The 24,442-nt window shown below is 48.0% G+C and overlaps 1 pseudogene; it reads right to left on the reverse strand.

Annotated features, from left to right (window-relative positions):
• LOC129469947 (pre-mRNA-processing-splicing factor 8-like) overlaps window positions 1-24,442 on the reverse strand; it is a 35,938-nt pseudogene that overhangs the window by 787 nt on the left and 10,709 nt on the right.

Genomic DNA, 24,442 nt, shown 5'->3' on the forward strand with positions numbered 1-24,442 from the left:
CCTGCATGTGATGATAATGGTCTTCTCGCCATCCCAAGATGGGTTGTCAGCCATGATCTTGGCGTGGGTGGTGACATCCTGGGGTGATAACTGCGGGGACTCATTGGGCTGAGTGTGGATCCAACCTAAGGGTTCCATCTCCTATAGGTAAAGAGGAGTACAGAGCTGAATCCCACCCACAGACAGGAATCACACCGGCTTTTCCACACTCCCAGGCTCCATCACTCCCCATTACCTTGAGGTACTCATGCTGGGGCAGCTGGCCAGGCAGGTGCACGGTCTGGTGAGTGCCCCACTGCGGCACCATCACGATGCAGCGGATCTCCTTCACCTGGGGGTTATCTGGTGGGCTCACCCCATATAGGTATCCTGCAATCTGGAGACAAAGGGGTCAGGAACCAAAACTCTTCTTAGTACCAGCTCAGAGTTGGAGCTGCCGGCCCTCTGTTTCCTTCTTTCTCCCAAGAACACGGACAGAGTTTCTTAAAACGTGATCAGAACTCCCTGTATCAGAATCAGCTGGGGTGCTTGTTCAAAATGTTAAACATGGACCTCATCTCGGACTTACCACGTCAGAATCTCCTGAGTGGGGTTCAGGAATCTGCGCTACTCACAAGCTCCCCAGCTGATTATTAAGTATAGTATTCATAAGCAAATGAGCATACATAAAGCTCAATGTATTTTCACAAGCTGAAAACATCTGGAAAACCAGCACTTGGTGCTATTTTAAATTTTACATTATCACCAACAAAGTAAGAGGATCTGTTTACTATAAACTCACCCACACAGGATATTAACAATCTTTTCAAATTTGCCAACCTGACAGCCACTAAATAGTGCGTCTGAGATGGAGTCTCACTCTGTCGGCAAGGCTGTAGTGCAGTGGTGTGATCTCAGCTCACTGCAACCTCCGCCTCCTGGGTTCAAGCAATTCTCCTGCCTCAGCTTCCTGAGTAGCTGGGACTACAGGCACATGCCACCACGCCCCGCTAGTTTTCATATATTTAATAGAGACGGGGTTTCGCCATGTTGGCCACGCTGGTCTTAAACTCCTGATCTCAAGTGATCCACCCCCCTTGGCCCAAAATGATGTTTCATAAACTATGACTATCCCTGATACACTAGTAAAGTTATGCATCTTTTCTCTTTTTTGAAGCAGGGTATCACTCTGTCACCCAGGCTAGCAGGCAGTGACATGATCTCACCTCACTACACTCACCACCCTCCAGGATCAGGTGATCCTCCCACCTCAGCCTCCTGAGGAGCTGAGATTACAGGTGTGCGCCACCATGCCTGGCTAGTTTTTTTTTTCTTTTGTAGAGACACCATTTCGTCATGTTGCCCAGGCTGGTCTTGAACTCCTGGGCTCAAAAGATGGGCCCACCTCGGCCTCCCAACAGTGCTGGGATTACAGTCATGAGCCACTGTGCCCAGCCTGGAGTGCAGTGGGGTCATCAAAGCTTACTGCTTGTGTTCAAGCAACCTCAGCCTCCTGAGTAGCTGGGACTACAGCCACGTTTTTTTTGTTTTGTTTTGTTTTTTCAGACGGGGTCTTGCTCTGTTGCCCAGGCTGGAGTGCAGTGACGCGATCTTGGCTTACTGCAACCTCCACCTCACCTCCCGGGTTCAAGCAATTCTCCTGTCTCAGCCTGCCTAGTAGCTGCAACTACAGGCGCATGCCACCATGCCTGGCTAGTTTTTTGTATTTTTAGTAGAGACGAGGTTTCACCCTATTGGTCAGGCTGGTCTCAAACCCCTGACCTCAGGTGATCCACCCACCTCGGCCTCCCAAAGTGCTGGGATTACAGGCATTAGCCACTGTGCCCAGCCTAGTGTTGGGATTACAGGCGTGAGCCAGCGCACACACCTGGTCAGGAATTTGTTTCTGACCATATCTGTTCTCTTCCAAATACTATCAGGCCAATACTACATTTACTACCTTCTCTCAGCTGCCACAGCTTTTGCTATCTCATGGGGCCAAAACCCTCCTCGTTGTTTTGGCTATCCTTGTATAATTACTCATCCATGAATCTTGAAACCAGCATCTCAAGTTCCAGACAATCTCAGGTCTGAGTTTTAGGCACAAAATGTGTTGGGCACACACTGTGGCCGAGCTGAGTCCACTTACTCACTTGGGCCCGAAGGTCAGATATGCAGATGAACTTCTTAAGCACATTCTTAGGAAGGATGTAGGTGTAGCCAGTCTCCTTGATGTCGTCAGATGAAACATAGATGTGATTGGTCCTTAGGTGCAGGTTGGCAGCAGAGATAGCCCTAAAAACAGGCAGGGAGTGTCAGCATCGCTCAGCCCAGCACCTTAGGTAGTGCAGCCGGCCTTTCCATCCCCACCCTCTTGCCCGACAGTACCTGACCCTCCACTCAGTCTTGGATGAGAAAGTCTGGGTCTCATAGTTGCTGGTGGTGGAGGTGATGATCTCATCACCATGCTTGTTGACAGTGCGAGTCTGTGTTGCCGTCAGCTGCGACTGTTCCTTGGTCTGCTTCTCGATCTCAGCGATCTGCTGCCGCTGCTGTGACGGTGCCGAGATCTCCATACCCAGGATGATGTCTCGAATTTCTGATTGTGTCAGTGATGCCACGTTCACACTGTGGGATAGTGTGGGTTCTATTACAAGGATCCCTTCCCCTTGGTCACTTTTGCCTCAATGGAAAGGGTGTAACTTGGTAGGACAGGGCAGCCTATACTCATGCCCCAGACAATCCGCAAGAGCTGCTTCTACAGGAAGTGTGAAACGGAGGTGCACTAACACTTCCAAGATTTGTCAGATCCAAGCAGGACGGCGGCACACTGCGTGTGCACCTTCCCACTGTTCAGCATCCGTAAACCCCACGCTTCCTTGACCAAAACAATGCTCTGGCAGGAAACAATTCTCAGAAATGGAAACCCCAGAAACCCTAGACTACTGGTTCTTAATCAGAGGTGGTATTGTCCGTCACCCTATGGATAGTTTTGGTTGCCACGATGACAGGGAGGGAGACGGGGGGAGGAAGGTGTGTCTGTGTTGGTAGCAGTCTTGGATACTTAGGGTCTCGGATGTTCAAGATTCTTACCATGTATGGACAGTAAAGAAATGCCCTGTTCGAAATGGCAACAGTGAGAAACAATGGCCAAGAGTCAGACTGAAGCCCTAAAACACGGACGCTTCCCATACTATTGGAAGACACTGCCGTATCTCTCTTCTATGAGACTCTGTAAGATAACTTCTTTCCTTGTTTTCAAGACAGGGTCTCGCTCTGTCGCCCAGGCTGGAGTGCAGTGGCATAATCATGGCTCACTGCAGCCTCAAACTCCCGGGCTCAAGCAAGCCTCCTGCCTCAGCCCCCAAGAAGCTGGGACTACAGGCGTGTACCACCACACCTGTTTTAAATTTTTTTTTGGTAGAGATGGGGTCAGTCTCTTTTGGTGATCAGGCTGGTTTCAACTCCTGCCTCGTGCAATCCTCCCACCTTGGCCTCCCAAAGCGCTGGTATTATTAGCATGAGCACTCAAGCCTGGCTAAGACAAGATAATTTCTTGAGAAACTTCTTTATTTTTTTGGAGACAGAGTCTCACTCTTGTCACCTAGGCTGGAGTGCAGTGGCGCGATCTCGGCTCACCGCAACCGTTGCCCACAACGTTCAAGCAATTCTCCTGCCTCAGCCTCCTGAGTAGCTGGGATTACAAGTGAGCACAACTGCACCCGGCTAATTTTTGTATTTTTAGTAGAGACGGGGTTTCACCATGTTGGCCAGGATGGTTTCAAACTCCTGACCTCAAATGATCTACCCACCTTGGCCTCCCAAAGTGCTGGGATTACAGGTGTGAACCACCACACCTGGCCTTCTTGAGAAACTTCTAAGCCTAAGTGCTTCCAAACCCCAGAAAACCATATATAGACCTCCTGTCTGTCTCCCCACCAGCACTGCTCACTTGTTTTTCTTGCCGTAGTCAGCCAAGATCAGATCCTTGAGCTGCACCTCGACCTTGATCCATTCTTCGTCAGTCAGAGTGGGCCAGATGTGGTGTGGTTCTGTAATAGTAGTCTTGTCTGGCTTCAGGATCACTTTTGCCCTATCATTGTTCACATGTAGGGCACGCAGAATCAGGATGAGACGGGAGAAGGCCTGGGAAAAGATTTGGAAGAGTGGGGTAGGTCAGCTGCTTGAGGCTCTCCCGCTTTAATCCTAATCTTTCATGAAACCCAAGATTTTTTTTTTTTTTTTTTTTTTTTTGAGACGGAGTCTCGCTCTGTCGCCCAGGCTGGAGTAGAGTGGCATGATCTTGGCTCACTGCAAGCTCCGCCTCCCGGGTTCACACCATTCTCCTGCCTCAGCCTCCCGAATAGCTGCGATTACAGGCGCCCGCCACCACACCCGGCTAATTTTTTGTATTTTTAATAGAGATGGGGTTTCACCGTGTTAGCCAGGATGGTCTCCATCTCCTGATCTCATGATCCGCTGCCTCGGCCTCCCAAAGTGCTGGGATTACAGGTGTGAGCCACTGTGCCTGGCCTTTTTTTTTTTTTGAGACAGTCTCACTCTGTCGCCCAGGCTGGAGTGCAGTGGTGCCATCTCGGCTCACTGCAACCTCTGCCTCCTGGGTTCCAGTGATTCTGGTGCCTCAGCCTCCCGAGTAGCTGGGACTACAGGTGCGTCCCACCACACTCAGCTAATTTTGTTGTATTTTTAGTAGAGATGGGGTCTCATCATGTTGGCCAGCCTGATCTTGAACTCCTGACCTCAGGTGATTCACCCACCTCAGCCTCCCAAATTGCTGGGATTACAGGGGTGAGCCACTGTGCCCGGCCCCAAGAGTTGATTTTTAACTTTAAGGTCTTAAACTCTCATGAAAGTCAACAGAGTTCTCACCCAATCTATAGGCTAAAAATGTGAAAATGGCAAAAACCTAAGACATAGGATCTTCTCCTAACCCTAAACCTACTCCTCCTCCAGCGGTCTTCTCTTCCCGAGGTTCATACCGTGTAAGATGAAATAGTCTTGAGCCAGTCATCATAGAGGTTGAAGAGAACCATCTGGGGCTCAGTGGCTTTAAGGATGAGATCCCCAAACTTTTCCACCTTGAGACACGCCTGGAAAGGGAGTTGGAGCTCCGATCCTTTGATGACAATATTGGGGAAGTCCAGTAAGTGCACCTAAGACAAGATCAAGTCCAAGATGAGAAACAGCCTAAAAGTCTCAAGGTATCTTTTCTCCTACCCCCCCAACCCTCTTACCTCCAGTGGGTCCAGCATGCCCTTCCTGGTGACAATGATCTGCTTGGGCTGCTCCTCCACAGGCAGAGATCGGATCAGGGCGGCCACCTCCTCAGCTGTCTTCCACTTAGCCAACTTAAAAGCAAGAGAAGAAAATGGAAATTTAGTCTCTACCCTCCCAGATCAACTAGAACAGAATATCCTAGTTTTGAAATAATCCAACTATGTTTCTACTGAACATTAAATGTTAGGCACTTAGAAGGTAGAAAGAGTATCAAATGGCCTTGTCCAATGACCAGGCTGACAGCCCCTTTCAACAAGACAATACCACAAGCTGACACAAGAGTATGTGCTAAACTATATACTGTTTTACAGAGTTCAGGAACAAAAGAAATTAAGGCTACCAGGATCAGAAAAAAGCTGCACAAAAAAATGTGTCTTAAGGAGGGACTGTGTTTAAGAGCAAAGAGGGGAGTTCATTCTAGAAAGAAAAATATAAGCAAAACACAGATATGGAGATGAGCAACAGGGGTTTGGGTTACTAAGATCCTGGACTGAATGTAAGATGAAACATGCTACAAATGTAAAGGAAGAGAAACTGGCTGGACAGATACAGCCCAGCCAGATGTTGAATGTCTAGGAAGCTAAAGAAGAGTTAATTCAGCAAGAGTTCTGAGGTAGAGATTTGGTCAAAGTGGATGTTTCAAGAATATGCGTTGCTGGGCCAGACGCGGTGGCTCAAGCCTGTAATCCCAGCACTTTGGGAGGCTGAAGCGGGTGGATCATGAGGTCAGGAGATCAAGACCATCCTGGCCAACATGGTGAAACCCCGTCTCTACTAAAAATACAAAAAATTAGGCTGGGCGCGGTGGCTCACGCCTGTAATCTCAGCATTTTGGGAGGCCGAGGCGGGTGGATCACGAGGTCAGGAGATCGAGACCATCCTGGCTAACATAGTGAAACCCCATCTCTACTAAAAATACAAAAAACTTATCCAGGCATAGTAGCGGGTGCCTGTAGTCCCAGCTACTCGGGAGGCTGAGGCAGGAGAATGGCGTGAACCCAGGAGGCGGAGCTTGCAGTGAGCAGAGATGGCGCCACTGCACTCCAGCCTGGGCGAGAGCGAGACTCCGTCTCAAAAAAAAAAAACAGATAAATAAATAAAAATAAAAATACAAAAAATTTAGCCGGGCGTGGTGGCGGGCACCTGTAGTCCCAGCTACTTGGGAGGCTGAGGCAGGAGAATGGCGTGAACCCGGGAGGCAGAGCTTGCAATGAGCTGAGATCAGGCCACTGCACTCCAGCCTGGGCAACAGAGCAAGACTCCGTCTCAAAAAAAAAAAAAAAAAAAAAAAAGAGAGAAAGAGAGAGTATGCGTTGCTGGCCAGACGCGGTGGCTCACACCTGTAATCCCAGCACTTTGGGAGGCCGAGGCGGGCAGATCACGAGGTCAGGAGATCGAGACCATCCTGGCTAACACGTTGAAACCCCGTCTCTACTAAAAAATAAAAAAAAAAATTAGCCGGGTGTGGTGGCGGGCGCCTGTAGTCCCAGCTACTCGGGAGGCTAAGGCAGGAGAATGGCGTGAACCCTGGAGGCGGAGCTTGCAGTCAACTGAGATTGCACCACTGTGCTCCGGCCTGGGCGACAGAGTGAGACTCCTGCTCAAAAAAAAAGAATATGCGTTGCCTTTGGAAAAATGATTTTTGATAGCCCTGTTCAAGGTTAGAAATTCAGGAAACAGACCAGCTGGAAGGGAACAAAGCACCTCATATACTCTTAGACCTCCCACAGAATACTTCCCAAGGAATTCAGGGGATAAGTTCAAATGAGATGTTCTCAGCCTTTCATCTAACAAACCAGTAAATATTACCAAGTCCACCCCAAGAATAAGAGGCAACATGGTTCTATGGCCTCTTCATCTTTAAACCTGCTCACCTGCCCCAAACGCTTCTGTCCCGCCCACACGGATGTGTGGATTATCTTGAGGAACAGCTGCCCTGTGCGTGGGTTGAAGATGAAGATGGCTCCATTGATGGGCTTGGTTGTCAAGTTCCCTTCAAAGGTCTAGAGAAGGACCGCATTTGTTAGCATGGCCTACACATCACCATCCTGTCTTCTTCCCAGCATGTGTACACACTTAGCCCATTAACTCTCCCACAGCCATGTACAGAGTCCCGCACCCATACACTGCTGCTAACACTCACCTTGTGAATGGTCACTCTGTAGACGTTGGTGTCATCCACAAACCAGATAATCTGGTTGGAGAAGAGCTCCCCATAGTTCTGAGAAGACAAATAAGGCTCAGTGGGCTCAGATGAATAGAGCTGTAGCCCCTTGCGGATCCGTTCACGTAACACATACAGGGCAGGGTTTGCCTTCATGATCTTGGCCATGGCCTGCTGTATGAGAGGCTTGCTGCCTGGGAACCAGTTTCCATAGGCACTGTGAGGATAAAACGGTCAAGAAAAGTTAAGACCAGGCTGACAGCCCCAGACAAGACAAACTGCCAACTCTACAGAGGAAGAAAGACTGTTGGCCAGGCTGACAACACTCTGCTCATGTGTACATACAGGCTGGAGAAGAGAATCAGTGACCCACAGGAGGAATGGGCCACTTCCTGTCACTTAGGTAAAGTAAAAAAGTATGACTACATTAAAGTATGGAGCTAATGGAAAATACATGGGTTATTTTTTATTATTATTATTTTTTTCTTTGAGATGGAGTCTAGCTCTGTCGCCCAGGCTGGAGCGCAGTGGTGCCATCTCGGTTCACTGCAAGCTCCGCCTCCCAGGTTCAAGTAATTCTCCCACCTCAGCCTTCTGAGTAGCTGGGACTACAGGCGCGGACCACCACGCCCAGCTAATTTTTTGTATTTTAGTAGAGCTAGGGTTTCACCATGTTGCCCAAACTGGTCTCAAACTCCTGAGCTCAGGCAATCTGCTCACCTCGGCCTCCCAAAGTGCTGGGATTACAGGTGTGAGCCACTGCGCCTGGCCTGAAAATACACGGTCCTGAGCCTCAACTCACCTGTGCAAGTTATAGGCCAGGTCAATGGCGATGAGTACACCTGTGGGTGAAGGGTAGATACTCATGTTGTCCGTGGTGTAGTCCAGGAACTTGGCCCGGGCATAGCGCTCAATGTCGTGGGAATCATAGTCCCCCCAGCGCAACTGGATGTCAATCCAGTATTTCTAGGTAGTGGTGCTGTCCATCACATCCCTAAGGATGAAGAGGGTTCAAGCTTCTAGGAAACCATGGGCATAACCAATGTCCCCAGAACCAGAACCACTTAAATCCCAAAACCATCCCACCCACTCCACCAACTTGTTGCAGATCAGCAAGACCTCAGGGAATCAGCAGATCTGACTAAGGGTGTTGATAGGCTCCAGGGGTAGCACTGGCTCCAAGTTTGAAACAAAGGCAGACAGGGACAATTCCTAAAGTTGTAGGGCTAGAAGAACAGGAAAACGAAAGTGTCCTGGCTGCCTAGGGCTGGGTCCTGAGGCACTTACTTGGAGTCAGCCAGCAATGAGGGCCGGGAGACATTCCACTTATAGGAGGCAAAGAGCAGGATATCTGCACAGGAAGAGTTCATCTTATATGACTTTCGGGGATGGATTGTCTCCTTTTGTACTGTCTCAATTTCCAGTGCATCGAGTTCCTGGTCAAACACCTGAAGGAAAAGATGGAGAGATTAAGACTTGTTAAGGAAACCCAATTAAAATCAGAGTTTGTACAATAAGATAATGAGGCAACAGGGGTCTCATCGTCAGAGCTTCCAGGGTGGATTTCCCATGTGCAAAAGAGCAAGCTTAGCTGACTCTGTACAGCACCCTCTCCCCGCGATTCCACCTGAGCTGACTCTGTACAGCACCTTCTCCCCTCGATTCCTGCCCACGTGAGCTGACTCTTTACAGCACCCTCTCTCCTCGATTCCAGCCCACCTGACATAAGTCCATAACAATGCTCTCATGGATCTTCTGCCACAAGTGAGCTCGGAAGATCTGGATGAGAGAGATCTTCAGCGTGGGGATCTTGCCATGCATGAAGATACCCGTCAGGTCTAGCTGCACCTGAAAGCCTACATATACCTGCCAGGAAAATGACAATGTGACATTAGAGATCAAGAGACTCGGGCGCTCATGACATAACCAAGGCAAGAAGAAGCAACTGTTTTTAGCTTCCCATCTCCAGTGTCAATCACACTCACATTGGCTCGATTGATGGTCGGGGACCACCAGAGGGTGAATCTACGATTGGGAATCTGGTTCAGTCCTGATCGCTGAGCATTAGTTAGCTTCTTCCACTTCATAGATTCCTCAAAGCCACTGGCCTTCTCCCTGGGGAGCAAGAGAAGCAGGTGAGGTGATATCCTGCCATCTTCCAGCACACTGCTGACCTTCTGGATGTGAATGTCTGGGAAACACCACAGGAAATCACAGAGGCACACAAGAGATGAGCTCAAAGGGTTGTGATAGGTCCCTCTAAGAGGGGAGAATCCTCACCAGAAAAGCCCCTCCCAGGTAGGGAAGTAAGTGCCCTTGAAGAGTGTGTGTTCCAGAATGCCTTCCACACCACCCAGGGCCTGGATCATGTCTGTACGGTAGTTGTTCAGGTTCCAGAGCTTCCCATCATGCCGCTGGTGTGTCCACCAGAACGGATTCTGCTTCAAAACCTAGATGGCAAGGCAGGCACGGTCAAGCTTCTGGGTGCCTACTGCCCCAAGTTTCTGGGATAGCCATGGATTGTCCTGACTCAGGGAAAATCTCCTCCCCCTCTACATACCTGATACTGCTTAAAGTCAGTTCTGACACGCCAGCCCTTATCATAAGCCAGTGTGTGCCGGTCCTTCTGGAAGAGGGTATTGATTCGAGGAATGCCACGATCCCATGAATCTTCTAGGTCTTCTAAAGTCAGGCGTCTTCCAAAAAAAGAAAGATTCAAGTCAAAACGCGATCTCACATGAGGAGCTCAGCACTCCTTCCTGGCCAAAAATAATTAGGGTCAGTAGAACCAGCCTTCTCACCTCCATACAACTATGGCATGCTCTGACCCTGAACTCCACACAGTTCAAAGGCCACCACCTGCCCCTGCCCCAGGGTTGGCATGCCCTCCTAGGTGCCCACCTGTTCTGAGCAATGGCCTCTTGCCTCTTGAGTGCGTACTCAGCCCAGACCCGCTGAGAATCAATGAACTCGCTCTCCCATGGCTGTATGTAGCGGTACAAGTTGGGAATGAGCTGGTCTTCTTCATGGCTCATTCCTGAACGAAAGTGTGTGATACCTACATCTGTCTGTTTGGATCACCTGTTTGGGGGTACAACCGAGATTAGAGAAAAGATAAAGCCTAAAACTAAAGAAATACCCACTTCCTTTAGGGCCTGAGCAATAGGATTTAGAAATACGTTTAACCGGGCTGTACCTGAGGTCGGACTGGGGGATGAGCACATGGCCCATTGAGAGCATGCCGAGTCCACCCAGCTCCTTAGGGGTGTAGAACACAACCGGGGGGAACCGACTTGGCATCTTGGAGTTGAGTCCAATCTTGATACGTGTCTGGATCTTGTTCTCACACTTTACCAGTAAGTCCAAGAGCTCTTGGGTGTTCACCACAGCCTCCCGAAAGTATGTCATAAGGCCAATGAGAGCTGTATTCCACTTATTCACAATCTAAAGATAGTAGAAAAAAAAGTAAATTACAGATGAGCCAGGGGCGGGGAGGGTGGAGACTACTTGATCCAGTTAGTTTTATCCCTACTAGTCAAGAAAGATTTGAATTCAACATCATTAGTCACTAGGGAAATAGCAAAACCACAATGAGGCTGGGCACGGTGGCTCATGCCTATAATCCCAGCACTTTGGGAGGCCAAGGTGGGAGGACTGCTTGAGCCCAGGAGTTGGAGACCAGCCTGGCCAACATGGCAAAACTCTGTTTCTACTAAAAATACAAGAATTAGCCAGGTGTGGTGGCAGATGCCTGTAATCCCAGCTACTCAGGAGGCTGAGGCAGGATAATCGCTTGAACTCGGGAGGTGGAGGCTGCAGTGAGCTGAGATCTTGCCACTGTACTCCAGCCTGGCAACAGAGTGAGACTCCATCTCAGGAAAAAAAAAAAAAAAAAAAAAAAAAAAAAAAAAAAAAAAAAAAAAAAAAAAAAAAAAAAGAAAATGGTTCCCCTGGGCCAGGCGTGGTGGCTCACACCTGTCATCCCAGCACTTTGGGAGGCCGAGGTGGGTGGATCACCTGAGGTCAGGAGTTCAAGACCAGCCTGGCCAACATGAAACCGTCTCTACTAAAAATACAAAAATTGAACCCAGGAGGCAGAGGATGCAGTGAGCTGAGATCGCACCACTGCACTCCAGCCTGGGAGACAGAGTGAGACTCTGTCTCAAAAAAAAAAAAAAAAAAAAAAAGAAAAAGAAAAAGCACACCAGATGGAGCTATACAAACTAGTGAAGAACACCAGGAATAGTAAGTGTGTGGGTAAAATGCAAAAAATATTTTTTCTCATTTTGCAATTTCTACAAAAGATAAAGGCTGTTCAAAGCAAAAAGAGTAACAAAGTATTATAGCACTTATATTACATGTACAATTAAAATGTTATGACAAAACTACTACTAAGAGTGGGAGCGGAACCTCAAGTGTATTATTCTAAGGTTCTTGTACTATACGTGAAGTGATCCGTAGTAGACTAATGGTCACAACAGATCACAGTAAGTGAGGGATGTATACTGTAAACCTTAGAGCAAACAATTAGAAAAAAACCACGTAGCCAAATAAGTGAAAGTGGAGATAAAGTCACAAAACAACTAAATTCAGAAAGCAGGACAAGAGAAAAGCAGAAAAAATAATTTTAAAAAATAATAAGACGGTAGATTTAAACTGAGCTACACTGCCACAGTGATAGTTACATTAACCTTAATTGAGGTATTTAGACCATTTGTAAGGCAAACATTGTCAAACTGGATTTAAATAAAAAGGCCGGGCATGGTGGCTCACACCTGTAATCCTAAGCACTTTGGGAGGCTGAGGCGGGCCTTGGGGTCAGGAGTTTGAAACCAGCCTGGACAGCATGGTGAGACCCCGTCTCTACTAAAAATACAAAAATTAGCTGGGCGTGGTGGCGTGCGCCTGTAGTCTCAGTTTCTTGGGAGGCTGAGGTAGGAGAATTGCTTGAACTCGGGAGGCAGAGGTTGCACTGAGCCAAGATCATGCCACTGCACTCCAGCCTGGGCAACAAAGGGAGAGACTCCATCTCAACAAACAAAAAAAAAGATCCAACCATATGCTGTCTATAGGAAATAAACTTTAGTTACAAAGACACAGATTAACAGTAAAAAGATGGAAAAATACACCCATGCAAACACAAAACAAACCTGGAGTGGCACTACTGATGTAAGACAAAGACTTCAGACCATGGAATGCTATCAGGAATACAGAGGGATATTTGATACGATAAAGTAGTCAACTTGTTCAGAAGACCTAATGATCCTAAATACATTATGTAACTAGTAACAGAATTTCAAAAATGATGGACCTGAAAGACAATAAACTCACAGCTATAGCTGGAGCTTTCTCTCAAGCAAGACAGGGTCTTGCTCTGTTGCCCAGGCTGGAGGGCAATGGCACCATCTCTCTCCACTCATTGCAGCCTCCACCTCCCAGGCTCAAGAAACTCTCCCACCTCAGCCTTCCAAGTAGCTGGGACTACAGGCATGTACCACCACATCCAGCTAATTTTTGTATTTTTTTGTAGAAATGGGGTTTCGCTACGTTGCCCAGGCTGGTCTCAAACTCTTGTGCTCAAGCAATCCACTAGCCTCAGCCTCCCAAACTGCTGGGATTACTGGAGAGTTCTAATACTCCTCAGTAATCGATAGAAGTATACAAAAAATATCACTAAGGATATAGAAGACTTGAGCAATGTAACCAATTGACTGGCCCTGATGTTTGTAAAACACTCAACCTAACAACAGCAGAATACAGATTAACAGATATTTTCCAGCACACATGGGACGGGCACCAAGATAGACTGTATGCTAGGACATCAAAAGTCAGCCTTGGCCGGGCGCGGTGGCTCACGCCTGTAATCCCAGCACTTTGGGAGGCCGAGGCGGGCAGATCACAAGGTCAGGAGATTGAGACCATCCTGGCTAAGACGGTGAAACCCCGTCTCTACTAAAAATACAAAAAAATTAGCCAGGCGAGGTGGCAGGCGCCTGTAGTCCCAGCTACGCGGGAGGCTGAGGCAGGAGAATGGCGTGAACCCCGGGGGGTGGAGCCTGCAGTGAGCCGAGATCGCGCCACTGCACTCCAGCCTGGGTGAAAGAGCGAGACTCCGTCTCAAAAAAAAAAAAAAAAAAAAAAAAAAGTCAGCCTCAGCCAGGTGCAGTAGCTCATGCCCGTAATCCCAACTCTTTGGAAGGCTGAGGCAGGAGGATCACCTGCACCCAGGAGTTTGAGTCCAACCTAGGCAAGAGTGAGACCCCACCTCTAAATTAATTATTTTAAAAAAAATCTTGATACATTTTTTAAAACTAAGATATCACATAGAACATCTTTCCTAATCATAATGGAATCAAAGTAGAAACTAATAAGGGAAACCCCCAAATATGTAAACAGCATAGTTTGAAACAACCTAAGGTGGAATATGAACTCATAAGGGAAATTAGAATATACTTTTAACTAAATAAAAATGAAAACACAACATATTAAAATGTGAGGAATGGGGCCGGGCACGATGGCTCATATCTGTAATCCCAGCACTTTGGGAAGCCAAGGCGGGTAAATCACGAGGTCAGGAGTTCAAGACCAGCCTGGCCAACATGGTGAAACCCTGTCTCTACTAAAAATACAAAAAAAAATTAGCTGGGTGTGGTGGCAGACACCTGTAATCCCAGCTACTTGGGAGGCTGAGGCAGGAGAATCGCTTGAACAGGGTAGGTGGAGGTTGCAGTGAGCCAAGATCCTGCCACTGCACTCTAGCCAGGGTGACAATGTGAGACTCCACCTCAAAAAAAAAAAAAAAAAAAGGGGAGGAATGCAGCTAAAGCAATGCTGAGAGGAAAATTTACAGAAGTGAATAATTCTATTAGAAAAAGAGAAAGGTTGGCCAGGCATGGTGGCTCACACCTGTAATCCCAGCACTCTGGGAGGCTGAGGCGGGTGGATCACGAGGTCAGGAGATCGAGACCATCTCGGCTAACACGGTGAAACCCCGTTTCTACTACAAATACAAAATTTAGCTGGGCGTGGTGGCGGGTGCCTGTACTCCCAGCTACTCAGGAGGCTGAGGCAGGAGAATGACATGAACCCAGGAGGCAGAGGTTGCAGTGAGCCGAGATCGCGCCACTGTACTCCAGCCTGGGCGACAGAGCAAGACTCTGTCTCAAAAAAAAAAAAAAAAAAAAAAAAAGAGAAAGGTCAGCCGGGCACGGTGGCTCATGCCTGTAATCCCAGCACTTTGGGAGGCCGAGGCAGGTGGATCACGAGGTCAAGAGTTCAAGATCAGCCTGGCCAAGATGGTGAAACCCTGTCTCTACTAAAAATACAAAAAAAAATTAGTCGGGTGCAGTGGCAGGCACCTGTAATCCTAGCTACTCAGGAGGCTGAGGCAGGAGAATCGCTTGAACTCAGAGGGCGGAGGTTGCAGTGCGCCGAGATTGCGCCACTGCACTCCAGCCTGGGCGAGAGAGTGAGACTCCATCTCAAAAAAAAAAAAAAGAAAAAGAAAAAGAAAAAGAAAAAGGTCTAGGCCGGCACGGCGGCTCACACCTGTAATCCCAACACTTTGGGAGGCCAAGGTGAACGGATCAGGAGGTGATCAGGAGATCGAGACCATCCTGGCAAACACGGTGAAACCGTGTCTCTAGTAAAAATACAAAAAAAAAAAAAATTAGCCGGGTGTGGTGGCGGGCACCTGTAGTCCCAGCTACTCGGGAGCTGAGGCAGAAGAATGGCATGAACCCGGGAGATGGAGCTTGCAGTGAGCAGAGATCGCGCCACTGTACTTCAACCTGAGTGACAGGGCGAGACTCCGTCTCAAAAAAAAAAAAAAAAAAAAAAAGAGAAAGGTCTAAAATTGATAATCTAACCTTTTACCTTAACAAACTAGCAAAGGGATGGCTATGATAAGAGAAGAAATCAATGCAACAAGGCCAGGTGTGGTGGCTCACACCTACAGTCCCAGCACTTTGGGAGCCCAGGGGGTGGATTACCTGAGCTCAGGAATTCAAGACCAGCCTGGGCAACATGGCGAAACTGTCTGTATCCAAACTACAAAGAAAAATCAGCCAGGCATGGTGGCATGTGCCTGTGGTCCCAGCTACTTGGGAGGCTAAGGTGGGAGGGTCTCCTGAGCCTGGGAGGCAGAGGTTACAGTGAGCTGAGATTGCGACACTGCACACCAACCTGGGTCACAGAGACCCCATCTCAAAAAGAAAAAAAAAATCAACGCAACAAAAAAGAGAAAAACCATAAAAATTAATGAAACCAAAGCTGTTTCTTTGAAAAGCTCAATAAGACAAGATAGCAAACCACAAAATACCAAATGATATAGTCAAGACTTTAAGGCAAAAAATGTCTTCTGAACAATGATTGAGGTGAAAGAGTGCGTTGGCTGGAGTTACGATAGTAACCTGCCTTGAGCAAATAGTATTCAGACGAGCAAGGAGAAAAGACTGCAGGTGAGATAACAGCTCAAACCCTACTATGAAAGCTAGACTGAGCATCTCGCATGTCCACAGGATGGGACAACCAGGCAGATCTACAGAAAGGAGGGGGGCTGGGTGTGGTGGCTTATGCCTGTAATCATAGCACTTTGCGAGGCCGAGGCAGGCGGATCATGGGGTCAGGAGTACAAAAATTAGCCGGGCATGGTGTCAGGCACCTGTAATCCCAGCTACTGAGGAGGCTGAGGCAGGAGAATTACTTAAACCCGGGAGGCGGAGGTTGCAGTGAGCTGAAATTGTGCCACTGCACTCCAGCCTGGGCAACAGAGCAAGACTCCGTCTCAAAAAAAAAAAAAAAAAAAAAAACGAGAGCCAGGGGCCACGATGAGCTAGATATTGGGGTAAAGGCAAGTGGACAATTCCCATTAGGTTTAGTAAATTCTCTGACTGCACTTGGAATGGCTGATGTGTGTAACGGAACACAGTATTTCTGTCGTAGTTAACAGTGCTCTATCCCTGAAGGGGAGGAAGCATAAATTCCTGAGGAGCCCAGTGTTCCTTTACTAAATAGCAGAAATTCCTGGGAGATAAGGGGAGGCAGGAAGGAAAATAATATTTACTCAGGTCTACATGTACTAGGTAACATGGTTAAGAAATTTAAATATATTATACCTCTTATGTCTTCATAAAAAAACAAGTTATAGAACTTGCCCATGACACAGCTTTTTTTTGTTTTTTTTTTGAGATGGAGTCTCACTTTGTCACCCAGGCTGGAGTGCAGTGGCGCAATCTCAGCTCACTGCAACCTCCACCTCCGGGGCTCAAGTGATTCTCCTGCTTCAGCCTCCAGAGTAGCTGGGACTACAGACATGCACCACCACGCCTGGTTAATTTTTGTATTTTTAGTAGAGATGGGATTTCACCATATTGGCCAGGCTGGTCTTGAACTCCTGACCTCGTGATCCACCTACCTCGGCCTCCCAAAGTGCTGTGATTACAGGCATGAGCCACCGCACCCGGCCTATTTATTTATTTTTAAATATAAACAGGATCTTGCTATGTTGCCTAAGTTGGTCTCGAATTCCTGGGCTCAAGTAGTCCTCCCACCTCGGCTTCCAAAAGTGCTGGGATTGCAGGCATAAGCCACCGTGCCCAGCTTTATCAAGCAATTTATCAAGTAATATGGCTTACTAAATACCCCGTTTCATTTAATTCTCACAAAAGCCGTCTGAGCTAGATCATATCAGTATCCCTATTTTACAGATGAGGGAATTGAGGCCCAGCATGGGCAATTTTCCCAAGATCCCAACTAGTAATATGACAAAGGTATGATGTGAACCCCATCTGACTCCAGAGCCTGTGCTTCTAACCAGTAGAGTCAACTGCATCCTAACCCTCTCAGACACTCCTCCACTCCTCAGCCTCTAACTTCTTATATCCAGTTCTCTGATGCCTACAATTCTTTCCCAGGCCAATGGCCTCTTCTGCTCTCTCTTCTCTCCCCTCTTCCAGGATCTCAATGGGGTCCAGCATTCTTTTTTTTTTTTTGAGACAGAATCTCGCTCTGTCACCCAGGCTGGAATGCAGTGTTGCAATCTCGGTTCACTGCAAGCTCTGCCTCCCAGGTTCCTGCCATTCTCCAGCCTCAGCCTCCCGAGTAGCTGGGACCACAGGCGTCCGCCACCACGCCTGGCTAATTTTTTGTATTTTTAGTAGAGATGGGGTTTCACCGTGTTAGCCAGGATGGTCTCGATCTCCTGAACTCGTGATCCACCCGCCTCGGCCTCCCAAAGTGCTGGGATTACAGGTATGAACCACCGCGCCCGGCTGGGTCCAGCACTCTTGATTCCCTTGCATCCAATCCCTTACCACTCCACAACTGTCTTCTAACAGAGCTCAATTCCTTAATCACCAGTGTAATCTATCCACCTTCTCCATCCCTGTCACTGAGTAGCTGGGTGATTCTGGGAAAAATAAATGCTCAGAGTTGTCTTCCCAAAACCCACCTGAGCTCTCAACACACCTTCCAATCCCTCTCACTTTCTTCAGCAATCATCATCATACCCTAATACCATCAAATTCACTACGTACAACTCTTTCCCCTAACTCCAGCCCAAGCAAAGCTGAAAATCTCAAAATCCTGTTATAGCTTCCCACTAACCTCATCTATATCCACATCTTTCCAGACCTCTTTCCTGTTAGGGTCAAAGGATTTTTCCTCTGCTTGCTCTTTATTCTATCCCTAGTGAGACCCTCTGCACCTCTGCTCGTCAATTACCTACTTTTCTTTTCTTTGAGATGGAGTCTTGCTCTGTCACCGAGGCTGGAGTGAAGTGGCACGATCTCGGCTCACTGCAACCTCCACCTCCCGGGTTCAAGCAATTCTCCTGCCTCAGCCTCCCGAGTAGCTGAGATTACAGACACCCGCCACCGCGCCTGGCTAATTTTTTTATTTTTAGTAGAGACGGGCTTTCACCATGTTGGCCAGGCTGGTCTCGAACTCCTGACTTGGTGATTTGCCCACCTTGGCATCCCAAAGTGCTGGGATTACAGGCGTGAGCCACTGCGTCCGGCCAATTCCACACTTTTCTATTGTACACTGAACTGCTACTGGGCTCCTTAATTAAAATATACTCGAGTCACTGTCATTCAAAAACACCTGCACTGACTTACAGCTCCCTCTAGGTGGCATCTGATGTCCTTCCTTCTCTTCAACTGGCAAACAGATTGTCCTTCCTGTCTCCACTCACTTACTTCCCATGAAGCCTCACTCACTGCCATCTGGCTTCCACCCCTACTATTTCTGTAACAGCTCCTGCTAAGGTCACCAATGACGTCCTAACTGCCAAATCCAATGGATACTTTTCAGTCCTTATCTAACCGAAATGCTCTTAGGCAACTGACACCGCTAAGCATCCACCCCAATTCTGGACACGTGTTCCTGAAAGCCTTGGTTCCAAGACCCAGCACTCTCCCACAGGTTCTGGCCACACTTAATCTTGGTATTCCCCACAGTTCCAAATTCGTCCCTCTCCTCTTCTCACTCTACATTGTCCCTGGGTGATGTCACTCATTCTTGAGCTCTTGACCTTTTGTGGACAGGCTCCTAAATCTACATCTTTAATCCAGACCTGTTCTCCATGCTTCTTCAGATTGGCACTCACCTAAGAACCTCTAAGTTATCCCTGACTGCTCTTACCTTTCTAGTTTCATTTCTCTTCCTTGAATGTCACACTCATACTTTTTAAATCGAATCTAACAGATCATCAATTACAGAGGCACCACTAAGGGAGCAGAAGGAATCGGGAATCTACGCATGTGTATATATGTACTTAAATATGTATCTTGGAACTGAAGAAATATGGTATAAATAAATACCTGGGGAAATCTCCACCTGAATGTTCTCAGGAATTTCAAACTTTATATATCCTAAACTAGATTTCTTTATCTTCCGTCCTAAACCTGCTCTTGTTCATGTAGTCTTCCAGTTGGTGGCACTAACATCCACCTAGTCACCCACGCCAAAATCTGCACATCTTTTTTTTTTTTTTGAGACGGAGTCTCGCTCTGTTGCCCAAGGCTGGAGTGCAGTGACGTGATCTCGGCTCACTGCAAGCTCCACCCCCTGGGTCCACGCCATTCTCCTGCCTCAGCCTCCCGGGTAGCTGGGAATATAGGCGCCCGCCACTACGCCCAGCTAATTTTTTGTATATTTAGTAGAGACGGGGTTTCACCATGTTAGCCAGGATGGTCTCGATCTCCTGACCTTGTGATCCACCCGCCTTGGCCTCCCAAAGTGCTGGGATTACAGGCGTGAGCCACCGCACCCGGCCTGCACATCATTTTTGACTTTTCTTTGAGCATCCCAGGACCACAAAGTTCTGCTGATTTTATCGGCTAACTTCTTATCAAATCTGTTCCCCTCTTCCTACCTCTACTTTCAGTGCTCTCATCATTTTTACTGATTTACGTATTTTTTTGGAGACAGAGTCTCACCCTGCTGCCAGACTGGAGTGCATTGGTGGAATCTCGGCTCACTGCAACCTCTGCCTCCTGGGTTCAAGCGATTCTCCTGCCTCAGCCACCTGTGTAGCTGGGATTACAGGTGTGCGCCACCACGCCCGACTAATTTTCATATTTTAAGTAGAGATGGGGTTTCCCCATGTTGGTCAGGCTGGTCTCAAACTCCTGACCTCAGGTGATCCACCTGCCTGGGCCTCCCAACGTGCTGAGATTACAGGCGTGAGCCCCCACACCCGGCCTGCTCTCATCGTTTTTATCTGGACTTCTTCAGTGGTCCCCAAACCTGGTCTCCCGACCTATCCTTTCAGGTACATCCTTCTCACAGCTGCAAGAGTGAATCATCTAACACAGAAATTTGACAAAGTCTACATCTGTAGTGTGGGAAGTTAAAAAAAAAAAAGAAGAAAAACAAATCTAACAAAGTCACTCTGTGCTTAAGACCCTTACATAATTCTTCCTAAGGTGTGTGATGCCCTCCATGTCCATGATATGGCTCTCCACTATTTATCCAGCCTCATCTCTTAACATTCCCAATTCCATAATTTACTCCAGCAAACCTTGAACTTTCCATGGTCCCATGTACACCAAGCTAGTTACATCGCCACACTTCTGCCTAAAGGAATGCTCTCCCTCACCTGCCTCATCACATGCTACTTCTTTCAGGAATCCTTTCCTCTTCCACTTCCAGACTGGGCTAGAGCAATCACTAACTCTAGTGCTCTCAGATTCCCAGATACAGGTTAATCTAAAACCCAAAATGCTCAAAAAGCTGAAACTTGGCCGGGCGCGGTGGCTCACACTTGTAATCCCAGCACTTTGGGAGGCCGAGGCGGGCGGATCACGAGGTCAGGAGATCGAGACCACGGTGAAACCCCGTCTCTACTAAAAATACAAAAAATTAGCCGGGCGTAGTGGCAGGCGCCTGTAGTCCCAGCTACTTGGAGAGGCTGAGGCAGGAGAATGGCGTGAACCCGGGAGGTGGAGCTTGCAGTGAGCCGAGATTGCGCCACTGCACTCCAGCCTGGGCAACAGAGTGAGACTCCGTCTCAAAAAAAAAAAAAAAAGAAAAAAAAAAAAAAAAAAAAAGCTGAAACTTTCTTGAGTCCCAACGTTCTGAGCACCAACATGATGCTCAAAGGAAATGCTCATTGGGGCATTTCAAATTTTGGATTGGGTATCCTGAACCTATAAGTATAATGAAAATATTTCAAGGCAGGGCACGGTGGCTCACACCTATAATCCAGCACTATGAGAGGCTAAGGCAGGAGGACTGCTTGAACCCAGAGAGTCTGAGACCAGCCTGGACAAGAGAGTGAGATCCCAGCTTTACAAAAAATTTAAAAATTAGGCCAGGCGCGGTGGCTCACGCCTGTAATCCCAGCACTTTGGGAGGCTGAGACAGGCGGATCACAAGGTCTGGAGTTCAAGACCATCCTGGCTAACATGGTGAAACCCCGTCTCTACTAAAAATACAAAAAATTAGCAGGGCGTGGTGGTGGGCGCCTGTAGTCCCAGCTACTCGGGAGGCTGAGGCAGGAGAATGGCGTGAACCCGGGTGGTGGAGCTTGCAGTGAGCCGAAATTGCGCCACTGCACTCCAGCCTGGGCAACAGAGCAAGACTCCGCCTCAAAAAAAAAAAAAAAAGAAAAAAAAAATTAAAAATTAGCCAGGCATGGTGGCATATGCACCTGTGGTCCCAGATACTCAGGTGGCTGAGGTGTGAGGATCACTTGAGCTGCAGTGAGCTATGATAGTGCCACTGCACTCCAGCCTAAGTGACAGTGAGACCCTGTCTCTAATAAAAATAATGAAAATATTAAAAAAGAAAATCTGAAATCCAAAACATTTCTCGTCCCAAGAATTTCGGATAAAGGAAACTCAACCGTAATGCAACAGTTCTAAAACACAATAGAACGTATCCTTAACAGACTTAACTAAAAAACAGAAAACATTCTGCTCATGCAAATGCCACACATTTGGAGATATGAAGGTCGGAATGCAAGAAAAATGTTATAGCTAAGAGTTACTCTAATGGAAACCAGAGGAAGGTAACTTTTTTTTTTTTTTTTTTTTGAGACAGAGTTTTTGCTCTGTCGCCCAGGCTAGAGTGCAATGGTACGATCTCGACTCACAGCAACCTCCGCCTCCCAGGTTCAAGCAATTCTGCCTCAGCCTCCCAAGTAGCTGGGATTACAGGCGCCTGCCACCAGGCCCGGCTAATTTTTGTATTTTTAGCAGAGACGAGGTTTCAGAACCACATTGGCCAGGCTAGTCTCAAACTCTTGACCTCAGGTGATCCACCAGCCTCGGCCTCCCAAAGTGCTGGGATTACAGGCATGAGCCACTGTGCCCGGCCAAGGTAACTTTTTAAATTTTGTGAAAACTTATGTAGCTGAAAATTCCTCAGATTTTTCTTTCTCAATTGCAGTTGCCTTCAGCTGGGCCTCTGAAGGTAAGTGAAGGAGAAATGAACCCTGAGATGCCTTATGAGTGCTGCTTTTTCACAGGTTCTCTATGCCACTGGTTAACATGACTTAGATAAGCCCCTGAGAAAATGCAAAAATAATGCTTTTCTGTTCAAAATAATAAATCCAACTTTTACTCCTGCCTTAATTTAGAATCATCACAACTCCACAAGAAGGAGACTACAGAATTTCTACAGGGAATGCTCAGAAAATAACTATGAAGCGACCTGACATACTATAAGCCGCTATTGCACAGAGCATGGAAACTGGCACACTAAGCAAAGAGGAGAAGGAAGAAGCCAGCAGGGGAAGAAGTGAAAGGGATGTGAAATGAGCAGAGGACAAGAGGGAAGCTGGGGATGATGGCCTTGTACCTTGGTGAAGGTGGTGGAGCCAGAGGCCATGAGAATTTGACGCACACGGTTGTGGAAGCGCTGCATTGACTCATCATCCACACGCAGGAAACACTGAGCTGTGCGCTCCTTAGTAACCTAAACCACAAAGTCAAGGTGAACTTGTCTGAGGAACTCCCACAGAAGCAAGAGCCAACTGTGCCCACCACTCAGCCTTTCAACCCAACAAGGCTCCGGTGACTGACCCAGGAAGTACAGGCGCGCTCATGTCACTCTCAGCCCCTCCCAGGCTGTACCTCATTCTGCAGGTTCCAGACCCCGTCCTTGTGGGTGAACTCCTCATAGCTGGTGCGGCACTTAGGCAGGATGCGGCACTCGAAGCCACACATGTTGAACAGCAGGTTGGGGTTGTCCTTACTGTACACAGACACGAAGCTGTTCTCCCACTGAACTGTAGTCACTGACCGTGGCAAGCGGTTCTTGATGTCCCAGAATACTGCCCGGCCTCTGCCCACAGAGAACATATGGTCACATCAGTTTCTTGGAAGGAACTTCCCTTCAAAGGCCAACTGATGATATCCTGACACAGCCACGCCTCTCCCACCCAGGACACAGCCTCAGGTATGCCCGCTCTGGGCCCTTAGCCTATGTCCTTCCAGCTCACACAGCCCCAACCTAGACTCACAAGTTAACATCATGTTTCATGAGGCGCATGCGGGCATCTCGGGGCCAGCACTTCTTGTTATTATAGCCAACGATGTTTTCATTGTTGGGGTCAGGGTGCTCTGTCAAGTAACGTTGAATCAGGTCCCGAGCCTCATCTGCTGTGAACCTACACCAGACCAGGTACATTGCTGAGGCCCCAATACACTGAGATTTGGGACACCCACGAGTCCTCCAGCTCCACAGATGAAGACCCCACCCCATCCTACCCCCACCCTCCCCAGGCTTCATTACATTTTATTTAATTTTAATTTTTTTTTGAGACGGAGTCTCGCTCTGTTGCCCAGGCTGGAGTGCGGTGGCGCAATCTCGGCTCACTGCAAGCTCCGCCTCCCAGGTTCACGCCCTTCTCCAGCCTCAGCCTCCCGAGTAGCTGGGATTACAGGCGCCCACCACCACGCCCGGCTAATTTTTTGTATTTTTAGTAGAGACGGGGTTTCACCGTGTTAGCCAGGATGGTCTCGATCTCCTGACCTCGTGATCCGCCCGCCCCGGCCTCCCAAAGTGCTGGGATTACAGGCGTGAGCCACCGTGCCCAGCCGCTTCATTCCATTTTAAGGCCCCAACAGCAGTTAAGTCAACTCAGATACAATAGCTGATTTCAGAGGCAAAGCATATGCCTCAGTACCCTGCAAGGCTAGGAATCCAGGCAAGCCCTCACCTGAAAAAAATATGAATGCCATCAATATATCTGCAGAAGAGACGGATGGGGTGGGCAGCCTCAGTGGCTATGTCCTGGAAACTGAGAAAGTCATTTGGCATCTGAGGGGGCCCAGCCATCTCACTGGCCCGGTGCAATCCCAATACAAGCAAATCCATCACCAGGCCATAATACTGCACGATGAATGAGGCAAACTGCAGGCCTCTGATGATCCCATATGAATTTGTATGGTTCATGTCCTAGAAAGAAAGAACTACAACTCTTAACAACTTGAGCCATGTCCCAGGATTCTCCAGGGTCAACCTCTTTTGTTCTCCCCACAGCAAATTCTA

This window comes from Symphalangus syndactylus, chromosome 20 (assembly GCF_028878055.3).
Source record: "Symphalangus syndactylus isolate Jambi chromosome 20, NHGRI_mSymSyn1-v2.1_pri, whole genome shotgun sequence".
In the NCBI taxonomy this organism is placed as follows: domain Eukaryota; kingdom Metazoa; phylum Chordata; class Mammalia; order Primates; family Hylobatidae; genus Symphalangus; species Symphalangus syndactylus.